Source organism: Stenella coeruleoalba, assembly GCF_951394435.1.
Source record: "Stenella coeruleoalba genome assembly, chromosome: 3".
Classification (NCBI taxonomy): domain Eukaryota; kingdom Metazoa; phylum Chordata; class Mammalia; order Artiodactyla; family Delphinidae; genus Stenella; species Stenella coeruleoalba.
Window position 1 is genome coordinate 133,094,815 of NC_137148.1, and position 25,727 is coordinate 133,120,541.

The window sequence follows — 25,727 nt, forward strand, 5'->3', positions numbered from 1 at the left end:
TTTACTTTCCTGAAAAGACAGTGTTTAAAACCAGGCTTCTTAAACGTGTAATGTATGAACCCCTTTTAAAGGAGAAAAATTCTCTCAACTGTAGAGAAAACAACCCCAATTTGGGAAATACTGACTTAGTAAACTTTCAACTGCAAATTGTCACTGCTAAAGAGAAGTTTTGGTCTTGTAGTTGGTAAACCTTTTTTTTTCTTTTGAAATTATCACTGAAATGAAAACACACAATTGAAAAATGTTTTTGAAACCCTTAGGCCCTTGAGAAAATGGGCCTTTCATTGCCCATTAAATTAAGCACTGCAGGGGACTCCCTACACCCCCAGGGTCTCAGTGCCCCAGTCACTTTCCCCACTTTTTCATTATGTGTCTTCAGACAGCCAAGTGGCATTTCTTTGATGATTAATGATGCTGGGGTTTCTTAATAGTCCCCATACTCTCTCCTTGTGAGGACCTGAGAAGGACCAGTTCCCTGAACTGGTGTTCAAAAGCACCATTGTGTTCAGGGCCAGTTCCATGGGCCAGTTCCACATATAGCTGAAGGAGAACTAGCCCTCTCTAGAAAGTTCCTGTGAAGTCTCAGAGGTTCAGCTTCATCATCTCCCTCAGTGTTAATGTCTTCTCCAGCTTCGTGGAGAAATTTGGCCAGAAGAGGCAGGCATTTTGAGAAAATTTCTTACATTATGGGGCATGGTTTTGGTAAGCTCAAGAGAGCATCTTCATCTTTTAGTGATTCTGGTCATGCCAAATAATCCTTGCTTGTGCCTTTGTTATGTCTATATCTGGGGCAGCAGGAAAGTAAAAAGAGATAGGAAAAAACAAAGGCAAAGGTAGAGCATAAGAAACAAAGAAGGATTTGAGGGATGAAAAAGAGAAAAGAGAGATGTTTCCACACAGTGGCATCAAAAAAGACATTAGGGACTTCCCTGTCGGTGCAGTGGTTAAGAATCCGCCTGCCAATGCAGGGGACACGGGCTCAAGCCCTGATCCGGAAAAGTCCCACATGCCGTGGAGCAACTAAGCCTGTGCGCCACAACTACTGAACCTGTGCTCTAGAGCCTGCGAGCCACAACTGCTGAGCCCACATGCCACAACTACTGAAGCCTCCCCTCCTAGAGCCCGTGCTCTACAACAAGAGAAGCCACTGCAATGAGAAGCCTGAGCACGGCAACGAAGAGTAGCCCCGGCTCACTGCAACCAGAGAAAAACCCGCGCACAGCAACGAAGACCCAATGCGGCCATAAATAAATAAATAAATAAATAAATAAATTTATTTTTTAAAAAAGACATTAGGCAGTGGGACTAATGTATTGAGTGTCTACTATACACCAGCTGATTTACAATGCATGCCGTTATATATTGTGGAGGAATCTCCACCCACAAAATCAGCTATGTGATGAATCAACTTAAATCCAACTATAAGCCCTGCATCCTGATGACTGGAGGGAAATCCAGCTTCAGTCGCTATGGGAGTTCCTTTAAACCTTCCCCGCTGCTCCCCCACCTGCACCGAGGTATTTGCCAAGGTCTGTAGGCTTTACCTTAATGCCAGGTAGGGATGGCCCCATTGGTCTCCATAGGTTAGCTCTCACTACTTCCACAGGCCCTTTAGTTGCTGGTTCTTGGGGTTTAGGGCCCTTTGATAAGCCTGGGACCCCCTTTGCCCACCAAATAGCCATCCCTAGGAGCTTTACTGTTCATGCTGCCTGAACTTAACCTCTTTCTGATTATAGAAACTTTCTTCTTCCCTCTTCTCTTATTATCCTCAAAAGCACCTCTTCCCTCCCCTTTGGGGTCTACTGCCATAATCCCTTCAAAGTGCTGGGGCTTTTACAAAAGATGGAAGAATCATTGACCTAAACAGCTTCTGTTTTCTACCCTGGTGAACTCCCTAAGGCAAGGAATTATTAAGGATCTGAATACATGTTTGGAAAAGGGGAGGAGGGAAAAATAAAGCAGAACACTAATATCTTTTAGAAATTTCTCACCTGATGATAATACTGAAATCATGCAGGTAAAGACCTGCCTAGAATATGATGAGAGGGTTTGGATATTTGTCTAATTTTCTTGCAGCTCTTTAAAAAATATCTTTTGAATAGGTAGTACTTGCCCATGGTTCAGAATTCAAAAGATACAAAAAAGATATATCTTGAAGAGTCACTCTCTCACCCTTATTCCGCAACCACCCAGCTCTCCCCAGAGGCAACCACTGTTACCTGTTTGTTTTGTTTCCTGCTAGAAATATTCTGTGCATGTATAATCATATATGAATACAATGTTATTTCACACCTTTTTTGCTTAATACATATTTTGATTTATGCACATAATTATACAAAGTTACCTCTTTAATTTTAGTAGCGTCATAGTATGTTCTACTTTATGTATTTACCATAATTCCTTTTAGCAGCCCTCTGTTGATGAACATCCAGGATGTTTCAGTCTTTTGCTAATATAAACAATGATATAATAACAATTCTGGTTATTGTGCACAAGTTTAGGTAAATTTCAAGATGAATCATTAGAACTTTAATTAGTGAGTTGAAGTTTAAAATTTTGGTAAACATTACCAAATTGTCTTTCTCAGAGGTTAAGTCAGTTCACGTTCCCATCGATAAGGTGTTAAAAGCATCTATTTTTCTACCTTCAATACAAGTAGCTGTAGTTTTTTGTTTTGCTCTTTGCCAATCTGATAGGTGAAAGATGGTATCTCAGTATGGTTTTTAGTGTTCATTTCTCTTATTATGGGGAAGTTGAATAAATTTAATATGCTTGCAAATCATTTTAGCTTGTTTTCTATGAAGTGTATATGTCTTTGCCTATTTTTCCTTTGGTAGTTGGATTTTTCTGATTGATTTCTAAGGACTCTTCATATATTAATGAAAATATCTATTGGTTTATGATATGCATTGTGACCTAGTTTTCCTCCAGTTTGTTATTTATCTTTGACTTTTTCCCCCGATATTTTCTTTCATGCAGAATTTTGTGGAGTGAAAATCATCTATACATCATTTTGGCATCTGAATTTTATACAGAAATTAAAATTATAACATTAATTATAACATTTCCCCCAGTGTTTTCTTCTAGAATCTTTATGGTTTCATATTTTGCACTTTAATCTTTGGTTCATCTGGAATGTTTGGTTCATCTTTTGTTGTAGGGAGTGATTTAGGAATCAAAAATCATTCATTTTCCTAGCTGATTATTCTGTTTTCCCAATACAATTTTACTCATTTTGCAGTTCATTTAAAAATAAATAAGAATTCTTTGGAATATATGCAGTTTCTGAATTCTGCTTCCGGGATCTGACTGGGAATAGTTGGCAGGTAGCTTGATACCCCAGGTACACAAGTAATGAATGACTGCCATTGAAAAGTCAGGAAATGAGTCCCAGAGGCAGGAGTTGGGGAGAAGTCTATCTTTATTTCTTAACCCCTTTCAGGGACATTTACAGCCTTGAGAAGAAAGGGTTAGCTTTAGTGTTAACACTCTTGGGGCCAAACCTTGGCAACAAATGAAAACCTAGTTAGAATTAATAGTAAATAAGGTATAATGGACCCATGTTAAAGATATACTTTGCTATCATGTAGGAAGGCCATTTGGTTTATAATGGCTTTTTTTCCTACTATAAATTATTTCCTAATATTTCTAAGGAAATTGTTTTTTTTCACAAAAATATCTTAAGAGAGGTGATTTTTATCTCTAGAGGTACTTATTCTGTACTGTTTCCTTTTGTTTTTCCCCATAGAGTGATTTACTGTACTGGTTGCATTTTTTCCGTAGTCAACTCTGTTATACCGAAATTCTTTGTCCTATGTCACAGTCACAAATCATTTATCTTGGTTATTTTGGGGTACAGATACTTTCCAATAAGATATAGCCATTCCGTCATGTATTCCCCCCCTCCCCCAACTGTCCTGTCTCTCTTTGGGCCTGCGTCTCCATGAGACTCTGGGATCATCAATCAGTTTTGTTTTTTGTTTTTTTTGCGATACACGGGCCTCTCACTGTTGTGGCCTCTCCCGTTGCGGAGCACAGGCTCCGGACACGCAGGCTTAGCGGCCATGGCTCACGGGACTAGCCGCTTCGCGGCATGTGGGATCTTCCCAGACCGGGGCACAAACCCACGTCCCCTGCATTGGCAGGCAGACTGTCAACCACTGCGCCACCAGGGAAGCCCCATCAGTCAGTTTTTGACTGGCCAATTCATTGAAGCAAAGCTTTATCTGGTATCTTTGGTTGGCTTGATAGGACATTTGCCATTGTACGTGCACAGTAAAAGTGTTTCTCATCAGAAAGTACTCAAATCTTCAGTGAGAATGCATTGATCTTAGAGTCTTTAAATGGAAAATATGTGTGACAAGGAAGCCATCTGAGATAAGTATTTACTAGGAATTCTCACTTGGGAAAAGAGTATATTCTCTAGGTCAGTTCTAAAAATTAGTGGGTATAAAAAGTACCTGGGGAGTTTGTTAACCAGGCAGATTCCTGGACCGCCCCCCCCTCCGCTAGGGTTCATGACTTCTTAAGTCTGAGATGATTCCTGGGAATTTTTATGTTAACAAACTCTTCAGGTGATTCTGATGTAAGTTGCCCACAGACAACTCTTTGAGGTTCTTAACCAAAATACAGTTGATCCTTGAACAACATGGGGGGTTAGGGGCGCTGACATTCCACACAGTCGAAAATCTATGTATAACTTACAGTTGGCCCACCCTATACGTGATTTTCCCCAGCTGTGGTTCCTCTGAATCTGAGGTTCCACTTCTGTGGATTCAACCATCTGTGGATCGTGCAGTATTTACTATTGAAAAAAATTCACTTATAAGCGGACCCAACAGATCAAACTTATGTGTTTGATCACGTGGACAGGGTCAACTGTCCATTTATTAGGCAGTGCTTGTTTCCAGCAAAATAGGTGGGAGACCAGTTTGACTTTGGACTTCTCTTTCGTGTTCTCTCCATGCTCTTCTCCTCTTAGTCTGCACTCTTCTGTCTGTCACCTTCAATTCCACCCTGCCCAAGTGCTCTAGGCCACTACTTGGCAGGTGGTCTTTGGGTCTCATCTGCTTGCCATGCCCTTCTCCTTATGAAAGTAGACTGTCTTGTTTTCCATCACCTGAGATTCCTGAGAGGAAACCGAATGGCTAGTTGTAGTGAACTCATCACTTCAGGTCAACCAACATCCTTTTTAGGAATTCCCAACATGTGTTAATTCAGTTAACATTTTCCAAGTGCCTGTCCTTTGAAAAATTCTGTGGATAAGAAGATGAAGCACATAGCCACTACCTTCAAGGAGGTCATGGTCTAGAGCAGGAGTTAGCCTTTTTTTTTTTTTTTCTGTAAAAGCCCAAATACTTTAGGCTTTGTGTGCCGTATGGGCTCTGTTACAACTACTCAACTCTGCCATTGTAGTGTGATAGCAACGATGGACAATATGTAAACAAATGAGTGTGTCTGTGTTCTAATAAAATTTTATTTACAAAAATAGGTAGTGAGTCTCTGGTCTTTACGGTATGGGCAAGCAATCAATTACAAACATTGTGATAATACTAGAATAAAGGCTAGAGCCAGGGATAGCATTGAGCTTCATCTCAGGAGCCAGCTCTGATCAGTTAGTAGTGACTGCCTAGAGCACTCTGCTCATTCATTCATGCACTCAACAAATATTTACTTATTTAGTGCCCTATGCGCCAGGTTTAGTGGAACAAACTACTGTTATTTGTTAACTGTGTTTTCCATGGATAGGGAGTTGCAACACTGGGACTGTGTATTTGTCATCCATGAGCTATGTCTTAAGGATACAGAAATGAATAAGGAATATTTCAGTGTATAAACCCATATACTCAATGAAATCACAGTTGCACTAACGTAGTAAAGTAGGTACTATTATGCCCCTTTTACAGATGTTAAAGGGATGTTAAGAAGTGTACTGAAGATCACTCAGCTAGTGAGGTATGGGACAGCATTTTAGCCCATGTCTCCTGCTCATAAATCCAGGACCTTTTTTAACTACACCAAGCTGTTTTTAATAATAATGATTTATAGTACAGAGTTCATGGTTTGAACTGTAGTGTAAACCAGAGGTCAATGACCTTTAAAAAGTGGCTTGCCAAAATTCCAGTCTCTTTTCTCGTGACATGCCTAGACCAGGTCAGCATTGGAGCAGATCTTGACCACCTTGTTCCCAAGGGGTGTGAGAAACAGGGTTGTTAAGCTTTTGCCATTTCTCTGTGTGTCTGTGTTTGTGAGTGTGTGTAACCCTACTAAACCAGGGTCCAGTCTTAGAGTTGTGTTGCAAAGAAGTTAGTTAAAAAGATAGACAAAAAGATCAATCCCAAACAATTCAAGTTCTTTATTTAAATTGCTCAGACATTAAGAAGGGGATACATGTACCCCAAAAGCTCTTTTAAAAATACCCTTCTATCTAGTCATCTACTTGCCTCATACCTTTTGGCTTCTCATTTTTCTATAATTTTATAAAATTCCCAGAAAAGCTTCACCTCCAGTTCTAGCCTCTGTGCACTTTGTCCATCTACCCTTACCCGCTCCTATCACAAAATCTAAAGAAGTAGTCTGACGGTAGCAGAACATGTCTCAGAGATCTGGGGAGTAAAAGAAACCAAGTGAGCAAAGCCAGAAACATTTTTGGGAGCAAAGGGGATAGAAAAGCCTGGAAATACTAGAACATATATGCATACCTATATCGATACCTGTGTATATTTCTATTCCTTTCTATCATCTATATTTCTACTGATCTTGATCTCTCTCTCTCTCTCTCTCTCTCTCTCTATCTATCTATCTATCTATCTCTATTCCTTTCTGTCTCTGTCTCTGTCTCTACTGAGGAGGACAGGGCTTGAGAATCAAAGGAAAACAGAGCTGGAGCCCTGATGATGTCACACCCAAATCCCGCATTACTTCGGAATTTCCACCTGTGTTAGCCAGTAAAATTTCTTATTGTTTCAGCCAGTTTGAGTCAGATGTGTGTTACTTGCAGCTAAAAAGATTCTAAGTATTCTAAACTATAATCAAATGTCAGGTCTGACCTTTCACTTCTTTTCTCTACCCATCTTTCTCAATCTTTCTCCCTATTTGTGTCTCTCCTGTGGTTGTCGCCTTCCTTCTCTCTCTGCAATATCTTCTTTTCTGGACTTGCTTTCTTCATATTTTTAGAAACTGCCTTCATCTGAGAAAAAATGTAATATGCGGATTCACTGAACATTTTTATGACTGGCATGAAATGTCTTTCTTCACGTATTTCAATACAGCTGGTTTATTCTCACCAGGCAGGTCTACAGAAAGCCTTCTTGAGCACGCTATGTAAAGTTGTACTTCCCCCAAGTCTTCCTATTCCATTACTTTGTTTTCTTCATAGCCAATTACTTTTTCATCGTTAACCAATTACGGCACCAGTTAGTTTGTTTACATGTCTGTTGTTCATCTCTCTGTCATTCCTCTCCTACACAGTAGACTGAGTTCAAAGAGAGCTGACGTGTTTACCCTATTGCCTAGAATAAAATACGTGTTCAGTAAATATATGTTGGAAAAATGAATGAAAAAATGGTAGAAACTTACAGTGTTATATTTCTCAGGGATGCTTGTAGTTTTATAGGTAATGATGCCTTGATACAAAGGAATTCCTAATCATGAGAGGCGCCAGAATCAGGCCTGTGTGGAAGATATTTTTGTCATGGGACCTTCTTGGTTGTTCCTTTAATCAAATAGGCAGACGGGTGGAGGTATTGTTACTGGTGTTCCATGGACATTAGTATTAGGGTTTGTTGTACCTCTGCAAATCTAAGGAGGCTTTGGACTGCCCTGCAGTTGTGTACAGCTATTTCATGTATGTGCTGTCCCTTGGAGGAAGGTCCACAGGTTTCATCAGATACTTAGTGGGATTCATAATCTTCTCCATATTAAGAACCACAGCTTTCCAGAGCTCTTACACTTGTATCTAGGATCCTTTATTAACATTCTGCAGGACTCCAACCTTTCTGGGTTTTCAGAGGAGTCAGAACAAGGATAGTTGAAGTGGTAGGAGGATGCCTCTTTTCTTCCCTCTTTGTCTGTTTTTGCAAGTTGTTTATCATATACTCATGGTGCTTACGTCTCAGTTTTTTCAAAAGGAAAATCTTTAAAAATATCTATAATAATGATATATATTTGTTAGTAAATAAAACCCTGCAGTGTTGCAAGTATATATTGAAATTCTCCTAATCCCATACTTCAGAGATTTACTCCTAGTACTTTGGTGAATATCCTTTCCAACACTGACTGTAAATGTTAATAAACTTGTATTACAGTTTTTATAATGGAGAATAATAAAAACTGAATGAAAGTATGCTTTTTTTTTTTTTTAAAAGAATGCTTATTTTTATGGTCACTTCTGGTTTCCAGTTCCAAGTGCATTTAGCCAGGGTCATAGCAACTATGACAACTGCAACAACAGGTGACATTGGGTGCTTACTGACATTGTACTCAGTGTTTCACATGCCTCATTTTAAGCCTTACACAGAACCCTGTGATTCTATTATAATTAAAAAAAATTTTATTATTAAAAATTTTATTTTATTATTTTTTATTGAGGTATAGTTGATGTTCTAATTTTTTTTTTTTTAACAGATCAGGAAACCGAGGTGCAGAGAAATGAATGAACTTACTTGAGTTAAGCAGCAGATTCAAGGCTTGCTGGCAGCAGGGCCCACCTTCTTAGTTTTTCATCCCAGCTCTTGCAGGGTATCAAGAGAATATAGGAATAGTGTTTGAGAAGAAAAAGGCAGTATTTGGTTCTTCCGGAATTCTTTCCTGGTGTGAGGTCATGGAGTATAGTCCTTTTAACCTCTGAGCCCTTGTCCCTATGCCCTGTGATTTGAGGAAAGAGTGGATTGAACTCAATGCAAATGATATTAATCCAGCTTCCTCAAAACGATGGTCCAGAAAAACCCAGAAGGGGCTCTAAAAATTGAACTGTGCATCTCTGAAATTCTCATATCAAATTAAAATAGCTATGTTAATGCCTTCCATGGCACAGGAGCTTTCCAAGCAGGAGTGGGACCTGCAGCTAGGTCGGGGAGAAGGAAGTTAATGATGTGATATGGTAGCCAGTGGAAGCTGGGACTTCTATCCTGGTTACTAATGATAGTAATAATGATGAATGATGGTGATAAATTAAGTATATTTTTTGGATTTCAGCAAAGTCTTAATTACAAGATGAACACAAAGGAAGACATCCTCTTTCTAACAAAGCCGTTAGTGTATGAATGGCGATCACTCAATACCTGTCCATTGACTACACTCTGGTCTGAGTAAACGGAGGCAGCTTCTCGATTCTGCTCTGGGAAGGCTGGTGAGCAGGTCAGTTCTAGGTTGAGAAGCCTAAATAAGAGGTACTGTTTCACTCTTAGGCAGCTAAAGTCCTGGGCATTCAAGTGTCATGTATTTGAGAATTTTATAACACGTAGAATCCTTGGAAAGTGTGTTGTCCAGGTCCTTTGTTTACAGATAAGTAATCTGAGGCCAAAAGGGAAGAAGTAGTCACTTGCCCAAGCTCATATAGTTGCAGGGTCAAGACTCCAAATTTCCAGACCTCACTGTAGCTTTTCAGCTATTCAGTGCTGCCTCCTTAGGATTTGGACTATAAATTGTCTTGTTTCAATGGAAAACTACTTTACGTTGTTCAGAGCACACCCTTCCAAGCTGTTTGATTCTAGCCTTTCACTGCCCTTGAACTATTTATTACCTTGAAAATTATAGATAACAGCAAAGCAAAATAATTGTTTTCTTGATATGCAAACGATTTCTGTCCAGCAGAGAGATAACCCTCTCCCCCATCCAACACCCCATTCAAAAATCAGTTTTGTGTCCATTTCTACATTCACTCTAACTTTCCCTTAAGTCATACAAATTTGTGCTTCTGCAAATTTTCCTTTGAACTGGTTATATTATCTGCCTGGTTTGCTCACTTAAGTAATGATTTTAAATAATAAATAATATTTAACATGTGTTATTTTATGTGTATATGCGTCATAATTTTGCTTTTTTGCTGGAAATTATCTGTTAACACTACCATCTTCATAGTTTGGGACACATCTAAGAACCATCTTTTACTAAATATCTTTCTTGAAATTAATTCACCTTAAAATACTTAATCTATTTTAGAAGGACATTTGGTATCCATGCTCTAAATGGAAACCATTTGACATAAATAGAAGTATAAAAATTAATACAATTAAAATGAAACAAAAGTATTGAATTTTAATTAGAGACTGTGGTTTGTGGAAGGCTCTGAACCCAAACCCTCTTTTATCTCTGTTATGAAGGGATATTAGTAAGAATTAAGGACAGACTATCATCAAAGTGAGTCCTTCATGTTGGCTTTGTTAGGAGAATTGAAAGAAATTGGAAAATGAAATAAACTTTCTTTCAATGACAGTCAATGGTATTTAGTGCCATGTTTATGTACCATCTAAAATGATCTCCCACGTCACCTAAAAGCATTTCGAGTCCATAGGGAGGGCTATGTATTTACTTTCTAGGAAACACTGCTTTAGATAATTAGCTTTTTTGCTAATGTTGTAGATGGAGACAAAGAATGCTTGTTTCATCCACAGTAGCATGTGATAAAAAAGTTGCTTATAGTTAAGAACTAGAATGCATTTTATAGTAACATCCTTTTGTCTAAAATGTTATCTAGCAAGAACATATCCATAAAATTGAAAGTGGAAAAGGTCTCTGAGTTACTGTGGCAGACTCATTATTTTATTTTGCAGAACTAGTTACATTCATGCTTTTACACAGATACAGCAAATGTAAAATAAAGGCAGGTTAAAAGCAGGTTCCATTGACATCAGGGTGACAACTAAAATCAAAGGGAGAAGTCCTGTGAAAGCAGAGTGGACTGGACCACTGAGTGCAGGAGCAGACAACACTATACACGTCAACTAATTCCTTAGATCCTCTGTATGTTAACAGACGTGACTGTCCAGAATGACTCATAGACCTTTAGCTCCAATTCAGAGGTCTTTGCTCAGCTCCTGCTCTACATTTTCCATAACCTGGAGACATCCTCACTGTGAGTACCCTATAGATGTCTAAAACCCAAGAGGTTTAGAAACCAGCTATTTATTTTCTATCCCAATCATGTTCTTCCTCTGAATACCCTAGTGAATGGCATGTCTGTCTTGCCAGTTCCTCGAGCCAGGCAACTGAGGTCATTTTCTGACCCCCACTCCCCTTTTATCATATTCAGTTGATTATCAGGTTCTTTGGAGCCCATTGCTTTAAAATTCTACAACTTCTTTCTATTCCTATGGCCATTATTTATGTTAATAAGTATCTTCTCCCATCTAGACATCTTCAACATCTTCCTAACTGGTCTCTCTGCCTTTGGGTTCCCTTGTCCACCTCAAATCTATTCTACGTATTCCTGGGAATAAGTTTTGTAAAGTGAAAATCTGCCTAAAAGTTTAATGTTGCTGTACATTGTACTCAGAATGAGGTCTGGACCACTTAAGGAAGTTTACATGGTCTGGCCCTGCTTCCTTCTTTAGAATTTATTTATTGATAACTCCTCTCCCCAGCACCTGTATGTTATCCCATCCGCCAGCATCTGCATCGCTATACTCTGTCTTGGGTCTGTTATAATAAATGAGTTACTCATGCTTCTATCTAAAGCTAATCCCTTCACTTGTGCCCTAACCCTACCCGCTCTTTCCTACTCAGGGGCATTATTTCAGCAATTTCCCTTTCTCTTACCTACAGCCTCAATCTCTTCCTCTTTACTGAATCATTCCCATCAGCTTCTAAATATGCTGTTATTTTTCACATCTTAAAAAATCATTTTCTTGATTCCACCTTTCATGCTAATTGTGACCCCATTTCTTTGCTCCCTTGTGCTGTCTTCATTTTCTCCTCTCCCTTTCTCTCTTAAGCCCACCCCAGTCAAAGCTCTTGTACTCTATCTCTCCATCAAAATGGTTTCTGTTAAGGTATCCAAGTGACCTAATTTGGATACCTTAACAGAAGGTAATTATTGCTTAATTTAGTGGTCATTTTTCAGAACTCATGTTATGTGACCTATCAGCTTTCTTTTTTAATAGATCTTTATTTGGGTATAATTGCTTCACAATTCTGTGTTAGTTTCTGTTGTACACCAAAGTGAATCAGCCATATGCTTACATATATCCCCATATCCCCTTCCTCTTGAGCCTCCCTCCCACCCTCCCTATCCCACCCCTCTAGGTGGTCACAAAGCACCAAACTGATCTCCCTGTGCTATGCGGCTCCTTCCCACTAGCTAACTATTTTACGTCTGGTAGTGTATATATGTCGATGCTACTCTCACTTCGACCCAGCTTCCCCCTGCCCCTGCCCCGTGTCCTCAAGTCCATTCTCTATGTCTATGTCTTTATTCCTGCCCTGCCACTAGGTTCATCAGTACCACTTTTTTTTTTTTTTTTAGATTCCATATATATGCGTTAGCATACGGTATTTGTTTTTTCTCTTTCTGACTTACTGCACTCTGTATGACAGACTCTAGGTCCATCCACCTCACTACAACTAACTCAATTTCATTTCTTTTTATGACTGAGTGATATTCCATTGTATATATGTGCCACATCTTCTTTATCCGTTTATCTGTCAATTGACGTTTAGGTTGCTTCCATGTCCTGGCTATTGTAAATAGTGCTGCAGTGAACATTGTGGTACATGACTCTTTTTGAATTATGTTTTTCATATCAGCAGCTTTTGATACAGCTGAATGCTTCCTCCTTGATATAACTGAACACCTCCCCCTTCTTGATACACTTCCTTTGGCTTCCAGAGCACCACACACTTGCTTGGTTCTCCTCCCACCTCACTGGCTGCTGCTTCCAAATCTCCTTTCTTCTTTCTCCTCTTCCTGACCTCTGAATGTTGGAGTGGCCCCAGGGCTTTGTCCTTAGTCTTCCTTTTTTTTTCTATCTTCATTTGCTCACTTGGAGAGTTTTGCTAGTTGCCTGGCTTTAAATGCCATCTCTATGCTGATGACTTTCAAATTTATATCTTCAGCCAGAGTTCTCTCCTGAACCTCAGACTCATATATTCTACAGGCTACTCAGCTTCTTCATTTGGTCATCTGATAGGCATCTCAAACTCAACTTGTCCCAAACCGAATTCCTGATCTTCCTTTCTGCCTCCACCCCAAAACTGCTTTATCCACAGCCTTTTCCTTCTCAGTTGATAGTGTCTCCATCCTTCCATGTGCTCAAACCCAAAGCTTGGAGACAAGCTTGAATACTTTGTCTCTCACATCCCACAGTGAATTCTGTCAGGAAATACTGTGGACTTGCCTTCAAAATATATCCGGAATTCAACCACTTGTCACTACCTCCATTGCTGCCACTCCAGCCACTACTGTCTCTAGCTTGGATACTGCAGTAACTTCCTAACAGGTCTTTCTCTCCACTCCCCTTGGGGCCTTTGCAGCATGCTGTTCACTCTGCCTGGAATACCTGTTGTTCAGATATCAGCATGGCAATGTGCTTTGTCTCCCTTAGGTCTTTGCTCGGATGTCACCTTCTCAATGAGGCTCATCCTGACCACACTAGTTAAAGCTGTAATTTCTTCACCTTCACAGGTGGCTCTCTCTATCCCATTTAGTTTACTCTATTTTCTTTTCCTTAGCACTTAGCACCTTTGTACATATTATACATTACTTCATCTATTATATTTATTTTTTATTCTTAACCTCCCCCCATCAGGGGGAATTGCCCATAATGGGGCACTGTGCAGGATATGCACGCCCTCCCTGTGATTGCCCTGACCCACAGACGGGGTGCTGTGCTCAAGTGGACAATGGATAGTGGCCTTGGGCTTATATTCCTCTTACCTTCCAGACCATGGTCCCAGGATTGTGAGAGTGCTAGATCGCTGAAAGTGGGTCAGGATAGTAAGGCAAGGAGTCCGTGTTCTTGGACACAAGTCCTCGGACAAATTCCTTGACTTCTCAGGCCTTGTTTTTACAGCATAAGAATTCTCTTCTTTAGGTAAGTCTTCCTAAACTTTGCAAGCTTAAATGTTCCTTCAGTTCTTACGTTGATAAACAAATTGAAGAAATATAGCATTCAAAGAAGTATATATAGCATAGCAGATAGAAGTGTAGGCTCTGGTACTTGGCTGCTTGGCTTCTAATCCTGATACTACCACTTATAAGTTGTGTGACATTGAACTTCATCCCTTCTGTCCAGTTTTCCTATCTGTAAAATAAGCCCAATAACAATACCTATTGCCAGAGATAGATCATCTTAATTTGGTGTGTCGGGATTGGGAGTGGAAGGGTATGGGTGGGGAAGACCCCAAGAAACGTCCCTTTCCTGACCGGAAGAGTCTGTATCTGTGGGAAAGTAAGAAGAGCATGGGCTTCCCTGGTGGCGCAGTGGTTGAGAGTCCGCCTGCCAATGCAGGGGACACGGGTCCATGCCCCGGTCCGGGAAGATCCCACATGCCACGGAGTGGCTGGGCCCGTGAGCCATGGCCGCTGAGCCTGCGCGTCCGGAGCCTGTGCTCCGCATGGGAAAGAAGAGCAACTGCCATCTATTGATTAAATGAGTTAGTTTGGGATTGACTAATTGGTGGACCTGCTCAGTAAATGCTACGTGAATAAATAAATGAATGAACATATCTGGAAGATAATTCTGTACCTGCATCCTAGGACCCTGTGAAGTTGAAATAGATATCTAGGTAGGATGACAATTTGAATTTATGTAGCCCTTTCTCTCTGAGTATATCAAAGTACATATAGTCAATTTTGGTTTATATGTGTGTGGTTAGCTATGGTAGATTTTAAGTATCCTGCTGTCTTTGCAGTGCATGTCAGTTTGGTTTTGGGCTACCCTCTTTGTTCTCAGGTTGGGCGTAGGGGTGAAGACACAGTAAAGCAATGCAAACTCGTTTTAGTAGCAGTTTAGAAATAATGATGAAGATAAAACAGGGTATGAAAATGTATCCTGAGTGTTCCAAAGCAGGATGCAAATGCGTTTTGTATTATCTGTTCTTTTACATTGTTTACATACTACTTCCCTTCCCACAGTGTGAATAATTACTGAGGGGAAGTGGAAGGAACATGGGTTTTAGACTTGGGATACGTCTAGGTTTGAGCTGAAGTTCCTCTACTTTATAGTTGTATGCTCTTAGCAAGTCCATTAACTTCTCTGCACCTCAGTTTCCTTATCTTTAAGTATAGATATTATGGACTGAAATTCATGGGTTGAAGCTCTTACACTTAATAGGACTATATTTAAAGATAGGGCCTTTTAGTATGTAATTAAGGTTAAATGAGGTCACAAGGATGGGGACCTTATCCAATAGCACTGGTGTCCTTATTAGAAGAGAAAGAGATATCAAGGTGTGCACACACTAAGGAAAGGCCATGCGAGGAATTTTACATGTGTTGTGTAAAATCGCAGAAGGCTGCTATCTGTGAGCCAAGGAAAGAGACCTCACCAGAAGCCAACTCTGCTGGCACCTTGAATCTTGAATTCAGAGCCTACAGAACGGTAAGAAAATAAATTTCTGTTGTTTAAGCCACCAAATCTGTTTTATTCTGTCATGGCAGCCTAATCAAACTAATGCAATAGGTAATAATACTGCTGCTTCTGCTGATGATTGTGATGTGTCATAATAATACCACCACTACCAGAGGAAGCATAGTGTAAGGATTGAGTGAAGCTTCTCAAGGCATGCTTAGCTGGACTCATCATAGCTCTGCCCCTTCCTGGCTCTGTAATTAGATTTTTAACCTGTCTGAACCTCAGTTTCCTTATCCATAAAATAAGCATCATAATAATAACATCGACCTCAGAGAGATGCCATGAGACATCATTGAATGAGTTATTGTATGTAAAAGGTTTAGCACACTGTGTATGCCATGAAGCAGCACATATGCTTCATATATACTCATATTTAAAAATCACACTTGTACTACGCACTTTACAGAGTTTTTGAGATGATGAAGTCAGACATTGCATGTGAAGGTGCCATGTAAAATTAAGTAGTTTTATTGTTATAATCGAGACATGACAATTTTGGACACATTGTAAAAAGAATTATTCATTTAACAAATAATTAATGTGTTTATATTATATATAAACTTTCATTCATTAACTTTCAATCTATGGCATTTATCTTCAAGCTTCTCAGATGAATACAAGTGTTTTTGAATAGTTAGGTGGCTGTGTTGTTGGTCAGAGCTACAGCAACCTTGGAGCCATATCCTTTGATTGGCTTTCAGCAGACAAAAGGTTAAAACTGCATTCTATTGTTCTCCATGACCCAAGGCTGGAAAGATCTGGTTGTTAATGAAGCAAAATCATTATTTTTGAGTAGAGAATTCACCAAGAATAGAAATTAAATCCATAATCCCTGTAGGGTAGCATGCTTTTAAGCTTCAGGGTATTTGATGCTTTTCTATCATGCCTGGGTTTATTTAAAAGATTTTTTAAAATATAGGTCTTGATCTTTTTTTGTTAAGTTATTTTTAGGAATTTTACATTTTTATTCTATGTAAATGGGATCTTTGTTCAATGCGAAATTTTCCAATGGATAATAGCAGGTGTACACAAAAGCTATTAATTTTTGTTTATGTGTCTTACATCTTACCTCACGTTGAACTCCTTTACTAGTTTAGTTTTTCAGTTAATTCCCTTGGATTTTCTAGGAAGATAGTTATGATTGCAAATAATTATAATTTTGTCTTTTCCTTTACAGTGTTTATTCAACATTCTTTTTCTTGTTTTACTGCATTTGCTAAGACCTCCAGAACAAATCTCAATAACTGTGATAGTAACACTTTTTGCTTGTTCCTAATTTTAATAGAGGCATCCTTATTATGTCACCATTATGCATTATACATGTTTGCTGTTAGTGTCTGATATATACTTGAAATATTAAGAAAGTTTCCTTTGATTCCTGGTTTAGTTAAAAGTTTATAGTGTGATTTGTTCGTCGTTCCCTTTAGTAAAAGTCACTGTTCTCATTTACTCAGACTAGGGCCATCTTCCCATTCCCCCCTGAGCCCATAAACCCAGGCCTAGGAAGGAGTAGTTGGGAAGTTTGGATGAATCCTAAGCAACCACAATACCTCATTGTATAGATTCTTCTGGGTTAAGCCATCTACAGGAACTTGAACTGATTAAATGAATCACTGAAAAAATGAATACTAATTTTTTGAACTCTCACACCAAACCCAAATGTTATTTTTTAATAGAGTGATGAGTCAAAGAAAAGGCTTTTTTTCTCTTTTTTAAAACTCCCTAGGAAATTAGTTCAAAGCAGCACCAAAGCTTTATATTGTTGAATACTGTTGAAATGGAACAAAGGGAGAACTTCAAATGTCTCTAAATTCAATCTGCTAGGGACAAAGCCTTCATCCATGTAAAGTCCCTGGTAACATGAGGCAAAATGCTGGGGGGTTGGGGTGGGGGTGGGGGTGGCCAGACCCCAGAAGTGGCAGTAGGACTTTAGCTCCTGCTTCTAATGTTGCAGTGCCCTGGTGATCCCTCGCCCCAGCATCGCCCCAGGACTTGAGCAGAGTATGAACCCTGGTTGACCTGATACTAGGAATCCAGCTCAAGCCATCACTTCCCAGGATATATTCTCTGAGGAGGAATAAACGCATATGTGCAATCCATCCACAATCCCCCTGTCCTAGGACAAAGCAAATGGCATTAGCTGCTTTTCCTTTTCCATGTAGGTGCTTTCCTATGGAAAAGTTGTGAAATAGGCAACATTTGTCTTCAGTTCTACAGTTTTGCATTTCTCTCCCGTTCTGTGTTTTCGAGAAGGGGCAGGTCTTATTCACCTGTGCACTCTGAGGACCCAGCTAAGTAATGAGTACGAAAATGGTCCCACAGTTTAAAATTTTAATTTTTCAGGGAAAACTTCTTTGACTGATGACCTGCCCCAATTTAGGTCAGTTTGAACCTTCTGATCTGTTCATATTACACACTGTATTCACAATTACTATCACAACTGAAATGAAATCATTTCTGTATTTTTGTTCATTTCTTGGCTTAATGTCTGTCTTCACAGCTAGAGAGTAAATGTCATGAGGGCACTTATTTGGAACGTGACTTGCCCATAGTATGTTCCCGATGTATATTGAATTAATGGATGGTTGGATGGATGGCCTGGAGGACCGGAGTGGGAGAACTCTAATATTGCCTTTGCTATAGCAATGGTTGCTAGCCTTTTGGAATATGACCATAACCAGCGCTCTCTCTTTTTTAATATTCCTCAATTTATGATGTCCTCCCATGACTATAATTATAACCATGCTGGATGTACTTTTGGGTTACGTGCCCCTTGTGATTAATCTGCAGTGCCAACTGTTGAGATCAATTGGTCTAACAGATGAAATGAAACTCTTTTAAAAATTTTCAATTCAAGCTCCATCAACAGTTTGCTTTCACTTTTACGTCTCACTATTTCCCTGAGGTAAGAACATACTTTGTACTTCCCACCCAAGTTGTTTTTCTCCAAAAAGTTCTATGTTTCCTCAGCTATGTAATGCTAACAGTTATTCCAGACCGAGTTTCAATGTCACCTTCTTCAGAAATCCTTCTCTTATGACTCAATTCCTCTCTGTTTCTGAAGAGTCTCTTTAGCACTTACTCTCTAGTACTCTTACTTGGTAGATAGCATCCATAGTGTTGCATTTAGCTCTGTCACGGTTGAATTCTCTGGGAAGCAGACTCTGAGATGGAGTTGAGTGGGATAGGATGTTTATTAGGCAGTGCCCTTTGGACCAACATCTGTGGAAGGGAGAAAAACAAAGGGGGAGTGGGCAGAGGGAGAAGCTGACCTGAGATATAGACCTTACTAGAACTTCCACTGATGAGGGAAGCTGTGGCCGGTCAGAGTAGTCTGGCATTGACTGCAGTGTCCAGGCTCTTACACCCTTACGGCGATCAGTCATCAGATGTCACCTCCCTGGGCAGAGAGTGAGCTTGGGTGAAGCAGCTTTTTGCAGCTGACGTAATCCCTGGAGCAGCAGACAGCTAAAGGCTCTCTGCAGACAGCCCTCCCAGCTGGTGGACAAATTATTTCTTGAAAGACAATCTGTGTCTGCCACAAGCTTCTTGAGGTATAGACCCTGTCTTATTTATCTGTAAAGGCTCCATTGTGCCTAGCCCTGTGCTTGACACATAATCAATACTCAGTGCATCAATAGATGCTAAATGAATTGCCAGTTGTTTTCAGTCTAAATGCTCATTTCTGACCGTATAATGAGTTATCTTAGGTCAAGAACATTTTGCTCCTCCAGACCTTATGATATGGCTGCCTCTTAGAGCCAATGCACAGGTATGTGTTTCATAGGTGATATGTATTGGTTTGGGGTTGGTTTTATATATCCAGGCACCCATGTCATGGTGGGTGTATGTGTGTTGTGGTTGGTGTGGGTTGTGGCTGAGGAAATCGGGGTATGCATGTAATAAAGCTGAATGTAGCAGGCTGTGTATTCTGAGTTTCTGTGGTGCCCGTCTTAGTTGGTGCATGTCTTGTCATGCCTTGGTATACATATACTGTGGTTAGTGTATGTGGATAATGGAGTAGTATGGATGTTTGTGGTGATTGAACTTGGGCAAGATAATTGAGGGATGAGGGAGATGAAGTTGTGTGTGTGTGTGTGTGTGCGCGCACGTGAGTGTGCATGTCCATGCTTGGGTATGAGCATGTGGTGGCCAGAGTGTACCTGCCCCGGCTGGGGAGTGGTGCCTGGTGTCTGTGGTTGGCAGTGGTTGCGATCGCAGACTCAGAGTCATAGGCCCCTCTCCTCTGGCCTTGCAAAGGCTGAGCAGGTCCCATCTCCAGTCCTAGCAGCGTGAAGTCCCTCCACTTTCAACAGACAGCCGTATCAGCCATAATTAAAGCTAATTATTCCACGGTGCTCTGCGTGTGTGTTGGCCTCCAAAGTACCCCGCAATGAGCAGGGAGGCAGCAGGGATGTTTTTCTTCATAAAAACTTATGAGGAGCTCTGAGCAGATTAACAGCTTTAATGACAAAAATTACCGCTTACAACAGACTTCAAATCAAAGAACAATATCCGCAGACACATATTTTCATGGTTTTCATAACAATTCATTATAGGTGGCACCAAGGGATTACATTTTTATTTCCCCTGTGTCATCTTTCTCAGACTCAGGTTCATTTCTCTTAATGAGGTGGCAGAAGATAAAGGGCAGAGACAGTGCCTCCATGGTAGCTGCCTCGAAAGAGGCATTTAGGGTCACAGAGCCGCCAGAACTCAGAGGGGAGAGGCTGAGGAGGGAGAGTGATGGGAGCAAGAGGCTTCCTGCCATAATGAACCAAAATTAAGACATAAATTCTCCCACCTTTGTTCCGACAGCCCCAACTCGGGGACTCAGCTTTTTAATGAGGAATGGATCAGAAGCAAAAATTATTAGCTAATTAATTGTACAGAGGAAAAAAAAAACTTGCAGGAAGGATTGGGAATGGGGAGCTGTCCCATCGCAGCAGCCCTTCCGAAGCAGGACCAAAGGGAAAGTTCTCTTGTTGGCGCACTGGTGTTGGGAATGGGGATGGGTGTGTGTGGGCCTGGCTTGGTTAAGATGGAACATGGTGAAGAGCCCAAGGCCTTGTTGGGAGGAGCCTCTCATAATCCCTGCTGGCTGCCTTCCTTGAGACTCTTCACAAAGTGGCGTTCTGATTCAGCCAAATGGAGCAGAACCATTTGAAGAATCTGGCACAGTGTGCCTTACGGTGTGGCTTCTGACCCCTGACCATTGGCTCTCAGTGCACTCAAATTTAGGTGTTCATAAGAATCACCTGGAAGCCTGGAAAGGTGCAGCTTCCTGAGTCTGATTTGCCAGGTCCGGGCTGGGGTCTAGGAATCTGCATTTAAAACAAGAGTGCCAGGTGGTTTTCCTGTCCACGGAAGGTTAAGAGCCACTGGTCTGTCTTCAGAATCAGGAATTCTATTCCCTTTCCTATTCTCAGATTCTGCATGTGACTTTGGACTGTTTACGTCTCCATTCTGTGTCTTGGTTTCCTTTTCAATGCACCGAGGACAATAATACCAGTTGAGAAATTACTTTGAGATGAATGCCTCATTTGCTTTCACTGCTTGTAAAACCCAAATTAAATCTCGAAATCCTGGCGTGGTCTTTACAATTCGTTCGGATCTCTAACAGGTTTATGAATAAAATAATTAAAATAGAAAAATATATTGCTTGTCATCAGCTTTTCATTTTGAATTTGGTCTCCACTTTCTTTATTGTTATTTTTCTGGGTGTTGGTAGGGTAAAGATTTAAAAAAATTTTATTGTGGGACTCCAGAAATAGAGATAACAAGATGGTTGCGGCAGGAATATGAGAAAAGGCAGATGGGCGTACAGTGCACTTAGAGGGCAGCAGACAACATCTGAGTGTCTTGATTAAAGTTGGTCAGACTATACATCTCCTATCAATTTCAGTAGGTCAAGGGACATTAACATTGCAGCTGTCTGTGAAGGGCTTATGAAACTGCACGTGATTATCTTTGTGTATTAGGCAACAAAGGGATCCTGCATCGAAGAATTCGGATTTCAACTTCTGTGCTGGACATTGTGCTAGGTATTGATATTATGGAGATAAATAAAACACACTGCCAGTAAGAAGCTCATAGTCTAGAGGAAAATAGGTAGAGGAGCAGATAATTATAACATCGTGTGGTCATACATGCTGGGTACCTTGGGGTACAGAGGAATGACACATCACTCTTGGTGGGAGGAAGAGAGGCGATGTGGAGGGTTTGGGAGAATGTCACAGCATTGGAAGGCAATGAAAGGAAATTCTTACTGGCAAAAACAACACTTGGCACAATAGTCAAATGGATAAAGACTATCTCTGGCACATCCTCCATCTCTGAGTTCAATGATTTTCTCTCCACCTCATGTGTCTCCTGACCCCAGGACAACCCAACGACTCAGATACCCAGGGATTCCTCTGTGGCTCAACACAACTAGAACACGCCCTTCTCAACACTCCCATTTGCAATGAACATTTCCTAAGCACCAACCCTTCACTGTGCTGTGCTCTAATCTCTTGTCTTTCCCACATGATGCTTCAGAACAACTTTAGCCCTTCTCTTTTTCTTTTGCCCATGACGTTAAACAGTCCCTAAGACCCATTGCTTCTATCTCTGAAATGTCTCTTGATGCTCTCCTCTCTTCCTCTTGAATTTTTCATCACCCTCCCTTAAATTCTCATCACCTCTCACCTGGATTCTTAATAACAACCTTAAGGTAGCCTTTTTGCCTCTAATTTTTCTGCCATTTGGTACATTGTCCACATGGCCACATATAATGTTATTTAAAAATAGAAATATGAAAAGTTATCCCTTTTCTTACATTTGTTGCATAAATGTAATCACTTCCACATGGCCCTAGAGGCCCTGCATATTTTGACTTAATTTCAGTCATCCTAGGGTCATCTTCTTCTGCTAGTTTCTGGTTTCAACCATGTGAAAGTCTCCAGTATCATCTCCAGTGAGCCATTTGTCATCCTTTGAGCACACAGTGTACTTCCATGCTTGGCTAACATTATTCCCTCCACCTGGAGTGCCTTTCAGAGAAATTTATACCCCAACCCCTTCCTAGAAGAGTTAGAAATAAGATTGGATAATTGAAATGATTGGACAATTGAAATAATGAGTGTCTCCTCTATCATGAGTTCATGTGATAGATGAAGGGAAGTTGATATGGCTTGGTGTAGTCCTTGGTCTTCATATTTCAACACATCAAGCAAAGTTTCACTACTTTATTCCAACCATGTTCCCCTGATCCCATGCTCAAATAATATATTGAGAAATGTTGAATATTTACAGTTGATTTTGTGAAGTATTTGATTCCTTTTGGGCCTTTTCTGTAATGATGTTGGAATTTAATGAGTTTTTATAAAACTTTAGTGCTCAACTTCATTTTTCACCTGTTATGAATTATAATGATAAACATTAAGTACTTCTAATGTGCCAGGCAAAGTTGTAAATTACTTACATCAAATTAACTCAAGAAATTCTCATATTAGTCCTATGTGGTAGGTTTTATTATTATCACCATTTTAATGATGAAGAAATTAGACCCACAGAGAGGTTAAATAATTTGTCTAGGAAGTAGTGACCCTCTGGCTCCAGAACCTACATTCATATATGCTGAGCTAGTAATTATGTACAAGTGGATAGAAAACTATCGAGTGGAGATATTAGTAGGTAGGCATCCAAATTCTGTCTCTTCTCAGCTACTCCCCCCTAATCCCAACAAGGTTCCCAAAAGATATGTGCCCCTAAAAAGGCCAGATAAAAGGACACTTTATTATGAGCTTGGGTTTTAGCCCTCTACCTTAATGTAGAACTCTCTGGGTCACATGGAGGACACATTTTTCCTAAAACAGAAGGAGACCCCATCTTAGAGTCTAAGATGACTAAGTGGCCTCCTTTGCTTCCTTGTCTGAGCCCTTGATTCTCTTTATCTTATCACTGTTGGTGAGCAAATGTTAGTTATGGGAGGAACAAGTCAGACAGCAAAAATAGCAAGAACAAGCATTAGTCTTGCTCCTAGAGTAGAGCTGTTTGGGGCCACTTGGAGATGGGAACATCCAGAGAGCATTTGTGTGTAGCACAGTGCATATTCTTATTCTTAAAGATATTAATATGTACATCATATCTGTCTTTGGTATCACAGTAGACTAGAGAACAATGCTGTGTTCATGAGAAGTCTCAATAAATTTTTATAGAAGTGAATTCAAGATTCTGTAAGTAGAGAAACACAGTGAAGGCTTTATGCATAATGTTCTTTCAAGCCATTAATAAAATTTTCTAAAATATTCCATATATTCATAATTAGGTAATGTTTATATAAATTATGGCTTACTTATATAGTAGAATGTTTTGCAGTCATTAAATTTTTAAAAAAATTTTGCAAGTCATTTTAAATGAAGTAAGAATTTTTAATGATGTAATATTAAGTAAAAAAGCAGGGTGTAAAATTATTATACAAAGTGGTCTCAGCTATGTACAAATAATAGTCATTAAAAAAGATTATCTATACTTGCTTCTTCAGGATATATTGTTAAATGATAAAGCAAGGAGCAGAATAGGGTCTATAGAATGATACCATTTTATGTAAAAAAATATATATATATAAATCTTGAAGTCTACACAAAAAAATGATTGCTCTGGGGAGTAAATCTGGGGGCGGTAGTGGCTAGAGTAGAGAAGTAACTTAATTTTTATTATACCAATTTTTATGTCTTGCATTTTTTTTACCATTTCCATACATTTTTCAATAATAAAGCTTTCCTTTTTATAGTTTTATATATATTTATGTATATATATATATACCAGTTAGCAATAATAGGAGTGTGTGTGGGAAGTTTAATTTTTCTTCATTTTTTCTTTTTCTTTGAGTTTCTAAATGTTCTACAATGAATATATCTTATTTTTATAATTAAAAAATATTAAACATGATTTGGGACAAGCTGAAACCTGGAATGGAGACCAGGGACAGAATTATGAGAAGTATCTGTGTTTGTTTATGGAAAACTCAAGCATTTTTTAGGCATCTGCTCAGAGATTGCCCCCTCAGAGAGACCTTGTCCTGAGTACTTGATACTAGGTGAGTCTCTCCTTTTATTCTCTCCATAGCACCCTGTTTGGTTTCCTTCATTTCATTTTCACGATCATTTTATTTGTTGGTGTGCTTTCCTGTTTAATATTTGTGCCTCATTCTGGGATTTGGTTCACATCTGGTGTTTCACTGTACTCCAGCACACAGCCCAGTGCCTGTTACTAAATGAATAAATGGACACTCATCCTCTTCATGACTCTTATATCACAGAACCCAGTGACAAAAGCCTGTAGATAAGAGGATAAACATCCACAATGGATTTATGCTTTAGCATGCTGGTTAAGCATGGTCCCAACAGCATAACAAGAGGGCAAGGATAGGCTGCAAAAATAGAGTGGGAAGAAAAGAGGGATGCCCTATACTTAGGACAACTATGTGTGATGCTGGAAAATGGGCGTTCTCATGGGTGGCAGGTGGCAGCTTGTCAGATTTGTGGCGAATGCTCCCCCGCTGTCACATGGGCACATACATTGGGAATGAGGAATGGAAGGTGGAATACCAACTGCACCGTTAATCCTGGTGAAAGATGACAGCACAAAATGGTAGCAGGGAATTTGGAGAGCTGGATTTTTCTAGACTTGGCTGGGCTGGGACCTGGCTGTGTGTCTTTGTTGTAGTCACTTCACCTCTGAGTCTTGTTTTCTTATTTGTGAAAGGAGGGTACTGAGTGATGATCTCTGAGGGTCCTTGGGGGTGTACCATTGAATGATTATGTAAAATAAGGGGTTTTAAGGGCTTGGGAGGAGAAATTTTTCAATATGATTTACAGTCACTTCAGTAGGTCCCTACTGAAAGGCATGACACAAGTGTGGGAGGTGAGTCTGGTCGTGGATTCAGGGCTAATGTAATGTGATAAAAGGTCATCCCAACATCTCTTCCTAGAAAAGAATTGAAGTCTTCAGTGACTCCAACCGGTAAGGTGCATGAAATGGATCATGTATGTGCATAGATAACTTTTGGCTCTGTCTTTGACCTTGGGCAAATTTCTAAGACCCAATTTTCTATAAAATGAGGATAATAATAATACTTATTATTATAAGGGTTAATCTAAGGATCAAATG

At 39.8% G+C, this 25,727-nt stretch overlaps 1 protein-coding gene across 6 annotated transcripts in view; it reads left to right on the forward strand.

The window, feature by feature from the left end:
• The window catches only part of LOC307184552 (uncharacterized protein), a 770,349-nt gene that overhangs the window by 172,243 nt on the left and 572,379 nt on the right, over window positions 1–25,727 (forward strand). For 5 of the 6 annotated variants that reach the window (XR_013827746.1, XR_013827747.1, XR_013827748.1 and 2 more), the window contains one exon: window positions 15,450–15,539. The exons of the other annotated variant lie outside the window; for it this stretch is intronic. The gene's annotated coding sequence lies outside the window, so the exon portion shown is untranslated. The remainder of the gene's footprint in view (window positions 1–15,449; window positions 15,540–25,727) is intronic. 6 annotated transcript variants of the gene reach the window in all.